Raw genomic sequence first — 12,617 nt, 5'->3', positions numbered from 1 at the left:
CACTGCATAGGGTAGGATCTTGGAATCCGAATAGTGTCAGCGAGACTTACTTTGACACCTTTTTAAACTAGGGGCATTGAAACTGAGCAATCCGAAGGTGGTATAACCATGACGGAGATCCAGATGGAGGAAATTAGAACTTCTTGACATGGTTTTTTTTTTAGAGTACTCTAAGAGTGGCTAACCTTACCATAACAAAATAATACATTTTATCTAAGGGTGAATCGAAAGTAAGTCAAGTCCCTTGAATAATCTGTGTCTTCTTTGAAAGAGTCCTCAGGAGTTTGTTCCTTGTTTATCATTGTTTTCTTTTCGAATCAAAAGTGTTTGGCACTGGAGAGAATGGGTGTACACCTTCCGAAATATAAAGAAAAACCTAGAGTAGATCTTGGTTTAAGAATCAAAGAAGGGCAAGAGATTTGTTATTCAGACCTGCCTGAAACATCAAAGCCTCAAGCACTGAGCAAAATGAAGAACTCTTACGTTCAGCCTTTGTGAAGATGGTCTTACCATTATACCAAAGAAAGAACCCATGCAAACTCAAATTTTTTTCTACTTACCTTGGTTCTGCCTTCTTAAGACCTTGTCATGGAAGCACATCATACTAGGGGCATCTTTTATGACTTGCGTCATAAAAGATATTACACAATGATAACTGAGATATCTATTCTTAGCCAATAGAAACCAGAGAAGCTTGAGCATACTCTTTGAGTTGAATTCCTTGATCAAATTGTACCTTCAGGAGTCAGATTCAGAAACTTCAATTCCCAGCAGAGTATAGAATCTACTCCTGCATCCTTCAAACCTCATCAGAATGCTTTTCACCTGTTAAAGAGAGTCAGCACCTAAAAATCTCATCAATCTACTTGAGTTTTGCTTTCAGCAAAGATCATGCGCTCTTAGTTATTCTCGGTAAGAGATGACTGGCCCATTAGTGAATTTGATTATAGATGATAAATTCTTCATTCCTTTTGAAAGTTTTTCGATATATCTTCTTGGCTCCTAGCTTTGCTATGTTATAGCCATTGTTTCTTCCCTCGACCTCTAACTTTGTTATGTCAGGTGTTTTCTGGCTCTCGATTCCAGGATAAAAACTCGATGTATCTCCTTGGCTCCTAGCTTTGCTATGTTATAGCCATTGTTTCTTACCTCGACCTCTAACTTTGTTATGTCAGGTGTTTTCTGGCTCTCGATTCCAGGATAAAAACTCGATGTATCTCCTTGGCTCCTAGCTTTGCTATGTTATAGCCATTGTTTCTTACCTCGACCTCTAACTTTGTTATGTCAGGTGTTCTCTGGCTCTCGATTCCAGGATAAAAACTCGATGTATCTCCTTGGCTCCTAGCTTTGCTATGTTATAGCCATTGTTTCTTACCTCGACCTCTAACTTTGTTATGTCAGGTGTTTTCTGGCTCTCGATTCCAGGATAAAAACTCGATGTATCTCCTTGGCTCCTAGCTTTGCTATGCTATAGCCATTGTTTCTTACCTCGACCTCTAACTTTGTTATGTCAGGTGTTCTCTGGCTCTCGATTCCAAGATAAAAACTCGATGTATCTCCTTGGCTCCTAGCTTTGCTATGTTATAGCCATTGTTTCTTCCCTCGACCTCTAACTTTGTTATGTCAGGCGTTTTCTGGCTCTCGATTCCAGGATAAAAACTCGATGTATCTCCTTGGCTCCTAGCTTTGCTATGTTATAGCCATTGTTTCTTCTCTCGACCTCTAACTTTGTTATGTCAGGTATTTTCTGGCTCTCGATTCCAGGATAAAAACTCGATGTATCTCCTTGGCTCCTAGCTTTGCTATGTTATAGCCATTGTTTCTCCCCTCGACCTCTAACTTTGTTATGTCAGGTATTTTCTGGCTCTCGATTCCAGGATAAAAACTCGATGTATCTCCTTGGCTCCTAGCTTTGCTATGTTATAGCTATTGTTTCTTCCTTCGACCTCTAACTTTGTTATGTCAGGTGTTTTCTGGCTATCGACTCCAGGATAAAAACTCGATGTATCTCCTTGCTCCTAGCTTTGTATTGTTATAGACTTTGTTTCTTCCCTCGACCTCTAACTTTGTTATGTCAGGTGTTTTCTGGCTGTCGATTCCAGGATAAAAACTCGGTGGTAAAAAAAAAGAAAAAAAAGTAAACTCTTTGAGTGTTGGGATTTATGCTTGTCTTAGACAAGTTACATTGTGGTTTCTAAAAAAAATGAAAACTCTTTGAGTGATTGGAATGATTTGTTTGTTTGTTTGGTTGGTGCTCTTTGAGCAATTGTTATGTTTACTCTGGCTTAGCCTGATATAAAAAAAAAAGTGTTTGTGTTGTTGTAATCGTTCGTTCGTTTTCTTATTAACTAGTTTAGATAGTTGAGTCATGAGTATTAGGGAGAGACTATCTCTTTGAGATGTCTTAGTTGCCGAGTTAAGAGTTAGTGAGAGGCTATCTCTCTATTGTTGGTAGAGTTTTATCTTTGTGAATATCATTTTAAAGCTGAAAAAAAAAAAACCAAAAATTTGTTTTGCTTTTGGGTCAATCAAAATGTGTCGTCTGTTCAGCTTTGCCATTCGCGTGTTACACACGCTCTGCCAAAGAGGGGCATCTGTAGACACCCCATTTTGACCAGACCCAAATTCGTATTGATTGTGCAAAACCCTGTCCAATGAGTGAGTACGTGCCCCAAATTTAACCTCAGCGTAGATTAGGGTCCCGTCCAGATCCTCACAAAATTTCGTCGAGATTTGAACCCATTCACCTAGCCAACGAGCCGAGAGAATGTGCGTAGTACAGATGTAGAAAGGGAGGGTGAATCATCTTAAAGGGGGTTGTCCACGGGTAGATTAGAGGGGTCAAATTTATCATTTCGTTTTTGATTAAAAAAAAAATAATTTTGAGAAGGAGAAATCTCAGATTTGGATCTGAGATTTTGAGAAAATCTCAGATCTGAATCTGAGATTTTCAGGGATTAAGAAGAGGAGGAGAAGGATTTGCAGTCCCTCGCCGCACTCGTCCTCGGATCGGGGTCCACTCAATCTGAGATTTCTCAGGGATTAAGAAGAGGAGGAGAAGGATTTGCAGTCCCTCGCCGCACTCGTCCTCGGATCGGGGTCCACTCTAAATCTAAGAATCTGAATCTTAGATCCTTTAGTTGTTGTCAGTGGAGTCTTTCACTCGTATTTTCTCTCTTAGAGCGTCTTTGACTCGTGTTTCCATTTCTTTAAGAGAGTCTTTGACTCATTTGTTTGTGTGATATTGTTATCAGTGGAGTCTATCCTTGTGTTGTTGTCAGTGGAGTCTTTGACTCGTGTTTCCATCTCTTTTGAAGAGTCTTTGACTCTTGTATCTCTCAGTTGCTCCTTTTGAAGAGTCTTTGACTCTTGTATCTCTCAGTTGCTCTTTTTGAAGAGTCTTTGACTCTTGTATCTCTCAGTTGCTCCTTTTGAAGAGTCTTTGACTCTTGTATCTCTCAGTTGCTCTTTTTGAAGAGTCTTTGACTCTTGTATCTCTCAGTTGCTCCTTTTGAAGAGTCTTTGACTCTTGTATCCCTCATTTGCTCTCTTTTGAAGAGTCTTTTACTCTTGTATCCCTCAGTTGCTCTTTTTGGAGAGTCTTTAACTCTTTTATCCTTCGGTTGCTTTTATTAGAGTCTTTGACTCATTTATTCGTCAGTTACTGCTATTAGAGAGTCTTGGACTCATTTGCTCTTATAATGGTATTATTAGAGCCTAGTTTCTCCTTTTAACTCTAGGGTTCGTCCCTAGGTTGTTGTTTTGTATTTTCCCTCCGGTCTTTGACCAAAAGGGTGAAAACATCAAAAACCTTTAAAAAAATAAATCTAAAGTGTTGAGTTTATAGCGTAGTTTGAGAGTTCGTTTCGAACTACGTTGGCTTGATCCTCTTCCACGAGGTACGTAGTGCAGCTTGAGATTCTTATCTCAGGTCCAGCCAAACTTTGTAAATAAATATACATTAACCCTTCAACTTTAAAACCTTGTTTTTAACAAAAATCTTCCTCTAGAGTTAGGAGTTTGTCCTAGATAGAGAGTTTTAGAGTTAGGAGTTCGTCTTTGATTTGTTGTGTGCTTGTTTGTGTTTCTTTTAGAGTTAGGGGTTTGTCCTAGCTAGGAGTGCCTCCGTCCGGTTAGTTGGCGATTCACATCGCCGACTGATGACTAGGTCTTGGATACGTTAGCAATCCTATTGTTTTCCTTAGGGCATGCAGCCTAGTTACACGTAGGTTGTAGGAACCACCTGCATTAGCTTAAGGCTAACTTGCATTTAGTTAGGGCATATAGGGTGTCCTAAAATCTACAATTCACTGGAATTTAAATAATCGTTCAAGAAGCTTTAATAACTAGTCCGGTCTTTTAGATCGAGTCTAAGATAGAGGTCTAGGTGTCTTAGGCATCCTAGCTTAGAATAGACGCGAAGAACTACGTTGCCTTGATTCTCGTGGAGGCGGGGATACGTAGGCTTCTTTGGATGAACATCAGACCATCCGAGGACTCGGGCTAAATCATTTAGAGTCTTAGGATTTGTTGTGTTGTTATATTGTATATTTTGTTGTGTTTTCTTACTTTCTTGTGCAGACCTTATACCTGTAGTTGTAGCATGCATGTGTTCGTCCACCAGAACTTAGACACCAGTTAGGTATGTCACTCATAACCTAGCAATCATTAGGCGACACATCTTTTATTTTATTTTATGGGTGTTTATTATCTTTATCCTCAGGAAATGCATGCTTAGGTAGACGACTCCTGAGGATTGTTCCCATTTCACATGATTTTCGCCTAAAACTCTTCAAGGTTAATAATAAATGGCATAAGAGACCAAGTGTTCGCACTCGGGCGAATTGGGGGCGCTCTTCGGACCTTCTCCATTCGTCATCAGGCACGGACCTTTTGTATCTCTGGTTATCCATTGCAAACAGAGCATTTGTTTTGGTTCCATGGCGTGTCCATGGATGGCGACTCTGAGTTTATTTCAGGTATGTCTTGGTTTCGAGCCTTGGCTCCGGATCGAGACATATCTCTTTCTTTTATATCGCCACTCGTGCTATGCTATGAGGGTGGCATCCGTTTCGAGAGTTCCTTGGTAGAGCTCTCCTTCACACGTGGATGATCCAGAGAGGGTGTGGGGGACCCGTTCCCTCGCCGCCTATCTCGGATCGGGGTCCACACTTTCACACAAGGCGCAGCACCACTCGCCATCATCTATACTATACAGAGAGCAAAACCCAAAGTTAGGTAGATGATACTAGACGGAAAACAAAACACAACAGAGCGTGCATGAGCATAAAAGAAAAAGATCCGACGGGCAGAGTGAGGGAATTAATTAACCAAAAGGACACGTGGCCGCGTTGATTACGACCAGCGACCCCGACTCGCGCTCATTTTAGTTGGGCAGCAGCTTCATCAGGTGATCCCTACCCTGCCATTGATCCAAATCCAAAGGAAAGATTAACCCATTACAATCTCCAAAAAGTTCTCCGGCGCCAAGTAATTAAAAAGAAGGAAAAGACAAGTGAGTTCGTCTCATTATAAAAAATTGGTCCTTCAAGTTTCAACCATATCGTCGCTGCCCCTATGTTAAAAATGATACGAAATGATGTATCCATAGCGACACTAAACTGTTGGAGAAATATATTTAGAATATGGATCTAATCTATGGTTTATTCGAACCCAAAAAATCTGCAATTTGAAATAAAACAACTCTTTCTATTTGGAAATCAGAAATAAAATAGAACTTATCTGTTTGATTGAAAAACCCTCTGGAAATCGGATTGAAAAGAATAAGGCTGAGTCGTGCCACTGGTCACTCTCCTTAAGAATCGTATCCGCCCCCTACCGGTGCAACCGGGATTTGCGAACCGACGCTCCAAGATAAAACAGCCGAAATTGGCCCCAGTCCACGTGCACTCGCTGACTGGTCCACCCAGAATCACCAACGGAGCTGTGCTCAGAATGAACGGAACGAAGGAGGAAGAAGAACAGAACAGAAAGCCTTGAGTTATAAATTTCAGAATGTGCAAAAACGTCTGTGTAATTTTCTGTGTTCAAATCAATCTGTCTAGTCCCCTTTTATAGACCAGAAAGTGTCTGTTGGAGAGAGCCACCATTAAAACACACCCTTAAAGGCCAGTAACGTTTTTTCTCCCAACAGTCATTTTTGTGACCGTTGAAATTTTAAACGGTTCTTTGCAATTAAGCTAGTGTGTCCATATCAAAACCAAAGGGTAAAAATTAAAACGGTTTTTTGCAATAAAATAACCTTTTCATTTAAACCCAAACCCACACCCGGACCCGGACCTCGGACCGCGTGTGTGTTTTTTACACATGGGCTTGTGCTCTTCTAAAAGCCCTAGACCCAACAAATTCTAAAGTCCCTTGAAGGCTCAAGCCTTTCTCCAACTCTCCATCTTATATGGATGAGAAAAATTCTCTCAAGCTCCTATGTGGGACTATTTGTTTTGCCTTGGTTTAGAGAGCACAATGTTCACACACACATCAAGGTCTTGGGTTCAAGTCCCCATTCATGCAATTGATTCTAGTTTTCAAAGAAAGATGGGGAGAACTTTAATTTGAATCTTCCCTCCAAATTTTAAACACAAAACAAAAGCATCTTTGACTTTTCTATTTAAATTATTTGAAATTGTCCAACAATCCCCCACAAGATTCAAAATACAGTTGCAGTTTTGAAAAACGGAAGTATCTGAGCACATTAGAAAAAATAGAGCGGGTTCATACCGGTGTCTTTTGGACTTCAACCGATATTTAGGATAAACAGATTACGTTACCGAGTACGGGTAGAGTTATACTTCTTCAACTTTTCCTCGTAGGTGTAACCGACTAACCTGTCACCCACACCCTACCATCGATTCCTTGGTGATTCAATCACAGTTTTGGAACATTTTGGCCTTGTTCCCGTCTTGGTTCTCATGAATGTTCTAGAGAATTACTCGTTAAATTATCATAGGAGGCGGCCTTACTTCCACATTCACTTAGGTCAGTCATCAAGTATGCACTGCAAGTAACATACCACCCAATATAGGTTATGAACTGATTAAGAGCCTATAACTCATCCTTTCTCATTTGCAGTGAACACTATCTTCCAATATTTTGCACCTAGGAGTAGGGGGTGATAGTGTTAACAAACCATCCGGTGACTTGTTAGTACCCATTGAACCAAATTCCAGGGATCTCCTTTCACATTGGTTGGGTGTCCATCACTAATGGTTCATGCCACGAGCTTTAACCCCATTCATTGCGACGCCTCATAAACCACCTTGTTTATCTGTGGCTTTGTCAGAGGATCTGCCAGATTCCTCTCCGACCTTACAAAGTCGAGTGCTATTGTTCCCTCACTCAAGTATTGCTTTACCAAATTATGCCTCAGGCGAATATGCCTTCTTTTGTCATTATAGGTCTTATTTTTTGCCTTGGCTAAAGTAGCTTGGCAGTCACAGTGTAGAAACACCGAGGGAACTGGCCTTGGCCATTAAGGCACATCTGCCATAAAATTCCTGCGCCATTCGGCTTCAGCTCCTGCTAGGGCTAAGGCAATAAATTCTGCTTCCATAGTGGAACTTGTATTACATGTTTGTTTAACCGATTTCCAAGAAATCGCACCACCACCAAGGGTGAATACATATCCACTGGTAGACACTGAATCTCTTGAATCAGAGATCCAATTCGCATCACTATAGCCTTCTAAGACAGCAGGAAACCCCCTAAAATGCAGTCCAAAGTTCATTGTACCTTTTAAGTACCTCAATAACCTAGTCAAAGCCCGCCAGTGTTCATGTCCTGGTCTATGTGTGTGTTGACTGAGTTTTCCAACTGCTAGTGCAATGTCAGGTCTAGTACAGTTCATTAAATATGACACTGAACCTATAATACTTGAGTATTCCTTTTGGGATACCAACTCACCTTTGTTTTTCTTTAGGTGAACCTGACAATCTAAAGGTGTCTTTGCAGGTGAACTATCATATTGTCCAAACTTCCTAAGAATGTTCTCTACATAGTGAGACTCAGACAATATTATTTTATTTTCTTTTCTAATGATTTTCATTCCTAGAATTACATCAGCTTCACCCATATCTTTGGTTTCAAAGTTTGACATTAAAAATCTCTTAGTAGATTTAACTATGTCCAAACTAGTACCCACAATCAGTATACCATCTACATATACACACAAAATTACACCTTCATCACCATTAAACTTACTATAAACACATTTATCAGATTCATTTATCTTATAGCCATTTGTAATTAAGACACTATCAAATTTGTCATTCTACTGTTTAGGTGCTTGTTTCAAGCCATACAGTGACTTAATTAATTTACAAACTTTGTTTTCATGTCCAGTTACAATGAATCCTTCTGGTTGTTTAATGTAGATTTCTTCATCTAAATCTCCATTTAAGAAAGCTGTTTTTACATCCATTTGATGTATTACCAATTTATGAATAGAAGCTATAGCTAATAATATCCTAATGATGGACAACCTTGCAACAGGAGAATAAGTATCAAAGTAGTCTATATCATTCTTCTGTCTAAAGCCTTTAGCTACTAGCCTTGCTTTAAACTTATCAATTGTCCCATCAGGTCTTAACTTCTTTTTAAATATCCACTTGCTATCTAGTGCTTTAGTTCCAGAAGGAAGGTCCACTAGCTCCCAAGTGTGATTTTCTATTATGGAGTCTAGTTCACTTTTTATAGCTTCTTTCCAGAATACAGCATCTGGAGAAGTTACAGCTTCAGTATAAGTTACAGGATCTTTATCTATTAGATAGGTGAACATCCCATCTCCTAGATTTGTTTCTTTCATTTGTCTTTTACTTCTTCTGAGTTCTTGAAACTCAGGGTCCAATTCCTTTTCAGTTTCAGTTTGATTTCTTGAAACATTACTAGGTTCTTTAGGAATTTCTTTCTTCATAGGGAAGTGATGTTCAAAGAACTCAACATCCCTAGATTCAATTATAGTGTTATATTCTAGGATATTTTCAACTGATTTCAAAACCAGAAATCTATAGGCAGTACTATTTTGAGCATATCCTATGAATACACAGTCACAAGTTTTAGGTCCTAGTTTTCTTTTCTTAGGTTCAGGTATTCCAACCTTAGCCAAGCAACCCCAAACTCTTAAGTGAGATAAACTAGGCATCTTGTTATGCCATAAATCATATGGTATTTGACCATTCTTATTTGGAGGTATCCTGTTATATATATAACATGCCGACAAAAGTGCTTCCCCCCACAAGTTTAAGGGTAAATTAGAACTTATTAACATAGCATTGAACATATCCTTTAAGGTTCTATTCATCCGTTCTGCTATACCATTTGATTCAGGTTAGTATGGGGCTGTGGTTTTATGGATAATACCATTATCATCACAGAACTTAGTTATAGAGTATTCTGTTCCTCTATCTATTCTAAGTCTTTAATTCTTTTATCTAACTGATTTTCCACTTCATTTTTATATTTGATAAAGGCTTCTTGATCTAAGAAGGTATACTTTAGTGTACCTAGAGTAGTCATCTATAAAGGTTACATAGTACCTTTTACCTCCTCTAGATTCAAGATTTCTAAAATCAGCTAGATCACTATGAATTAGCTCTAATAATTCAGTTTTTCTTTCAACACTAAAGTGAGGTTTCTTAGTGAATTTTGCTTCATAAAAAATTTCACATTTTTCTTTACTAGGTTCAATCTTTTCATTAATTAAACCTAAGTTGCAAAGTCTTTTAATATAAGGTTGTGGACCCCGATCCTGAGATAGGAGGCGAGGGAACGAGTCCCTAGCACCCTCTGGATCATCCACGTGTGTGGAGAGCTCTACCAAGGAACTCTCAAAACGGATGCCACCCTCATAGCATAGCACGAGTGGCGATATAAAAAGAAAGAGATATGTCTCGATCCGGAGCCAGGGCTCGAAACCGAGACATACCTAAAATAAACTCAGTCGCCATCCATGGATATGCCATGGAACCCTAAAATCAAATCCTCTGTGCAATGGATAACCAGAAATATATATGGGTTCGTGCCTGGTTACGAATGGGGAAGGTCTGAGAGCACCCCCAATTCGTCCGAGTGCAAGCACTTGGTCTCTTATGCCATTTATTATTAACTCCAAAGAAGTTTGGGTAAAAATCATGTGAAATGGGAACAATCCTCAGGAGTCGTCTACCTAAGCATGCATTTCCTGAGGATAAAGATAATAAGCACACATAAAATAAAATGAAAGATGTGTCACCTAAGCATAGCTAGGTTATGAGTGACATGCCTAATGGGTGTCTAAGTTCTGATGTGCAAACACATGCAAGTTATAGCTAAAAGGTATAGGATCAGTACTAGAAAGTAAGAAAACACATCAAAACATACAATAATTAAACAAAATCCTAAGACTCTAAATTATTAGCCCGAGTCCTCGGATGGTCTGGTATTCATCCAAATAAGCCTACGTATCCCCGCCTCCACAAGAATCAAGGCAACGTAGTTCTTCGCGCCTATTCTAAGCTAGGATGCCTAAGACACCTAGACCTCTATCCTAGACTCGATCTAAAAGACCGGACTAGTTATTAAAGTTTCTTGTACGATTAATTAACTTCCAGTGAATTGTGGATTTTAGGACACCCTATATGCCCTAACTAAATGCAGATTAGCCCTAAGCTAATGCAGGTGGTTCCTACAATCTATGTGTAACTAGGCTGTATTTCCTAAGGAAAACCAAAGTTGGACTACCGTATCCTACTCTAGTCATCACTCGGCGATGTGGATCGCCGACTGACCGGACGGAGGTGCTCCTATAACTCTAGGACAGACCCCTAACTCTAAAACAAGCACACAGCAAACAAACAATCAAACAACCTATCAAAAGAAAAACCTTAACTCTAAAACTCTCTATCTAGGAGAAACTCCTAACTCTAGAGGAAGATCTTTTGAAAACAAGATTTTAAAGGTTTTTGAAGAAGGTTTAAAACAGTTATTTACAAAGAAGTTTGGCTGGACTTGGGATGTAAATCCCAAGCTGCGCTACGTATCTCGTGGAAGAGGATCAAGCCAATGTAGTTCGAAAACGAACTCTTCTAATGACTATTTCTAAAACACTCAACACTTTAGGCTTTTTAAGGTTTTTCAAATGTTTTTGATTAAATTTCTAATGTTTTTGAGTTTTAAAATATTCAAGGTTTTATTTGGATTTTAAAACTTTTCCAATGTTTTGAAGTTTTAAAGAGTTTTCACCCTTTTGGTCAAAGACCTAAGGGAATATACAAAAAACAACATCCTATGGCCAAATCCTAGAGCTAAAAGGGGAAACTAGGCTCTAATAATACCATTATAAGAGCATATGAGTCAAAGACTCTCTAATAACACCGCAAAGGACAAGTGAGTCAAAGACTCTCTGAAAGAAAAGGAATATGAGTCAAAGACTCTAACAATACCAACTAAAAGGATAGATGAGTCAAAGACTCCACTAACACCAACTAAAGGATAAATGAGTCAGAGACTCCCTAAAAGAAAAGGAACATGAGTCAAAGACTCCACTACCACCAACTAAAGAATAGACGATTTAAAGACTCTCTAAAAGAAACGGAAACATAAGTCAAAGACTCAAATAACACCAACTAAAGAATAGACGAGTCAATGACTCTTTAAAAAAGAAAGAAACATGAGTCAAAGACTCTACTAATACCAACTAAAGGATAGATGAGTCAAAGACTCTCTAAAAGAAAAAGGAAACACGAGTCAAAGACTCCACTAACACCAACTAAAGGATAAATGAGTCAGAGACTCCCTAAAAGAAAAGGAACATGAGTCAAAGACTCCACTAACACCAACTAAAGGATAAATGAGTCAGAGACTCCCTAAAAGAAAAGGAACAATAATTTGCACATTTGGCAGAGATAAAACACCCAGCCGGGCCGGACAGCTACTTAGCCCTAGGGTGCAACAAATGTGCGCCCAGTACCCCATAAGGGTAGGAGTATGAAGCCAAGCCGAGTAGGGTGTTCTCCCAAAAACCAAACGACGCACAAAAAGGAGAACTAGCGAGAGAATGAGACCGGGTGGGTCTCCCAAACACACACAAAGATGGGCTCCAAGTAACCTTATCATTGCCCTTGCAAGGGGTAAGCGAGGCTAAGACAACTAATTGACCAAATTGGTCTCTAATTAACAGAGGTACAAATTGAGGTGCAACCTCAGAGAGGATTCTACAAATGAGGCCAAGCAGGCCTTCTAAAAGCTAATTACTTACAAAGCCAAGACAGATGAGTCCATAATAACAACAATAAAGATCAAATGAGTCAAAGACTCCCCCGATAACATCACCACACAAACGAATGATTCAAAGGCTCTCTAAATGAGGCAAGGCATGCCTCCTATGGGTACATCATTCATCAAAATCAAAGCAACCTCCTTGAGGTTAAGCTAAAAAATGAGGTTTGCCTCCAAAGGAGGATTTCCTAATGAGACAAAATATGCCTCCTAGTACAGGCTCTAGTATCTAAAGAAGTCTAGAAGACTGTGTTAGTCCACCAAGAGAGCAGAAAAGAGCTACTAGGCAATCTCAAATTTCCATTCAATTCTTATATAAACAAATCAAGTACTAAGCAAAGAAAGAC

Source organism: Tasmannia lanceolata, unplaced genomic scaffold (genome assembly GCF_043159265.1).
Source record: "Tasmannia lanceolata isolate RefF3 unplaced genomic scaffold, GAP_Taslan_0.1 ptg000037l, whole genome shotgun sequence".
Taxonomy (NCBI): domain Eukaryota; kingdom Viridiplantae; phylum Streptophyta; class Magnoliopsida; order Canellales; family Winteraceae; genus Tasmannia; species Tasmannia lanceolata.
Note: the sequence above shows the minus strand (reverse complement) of the source record.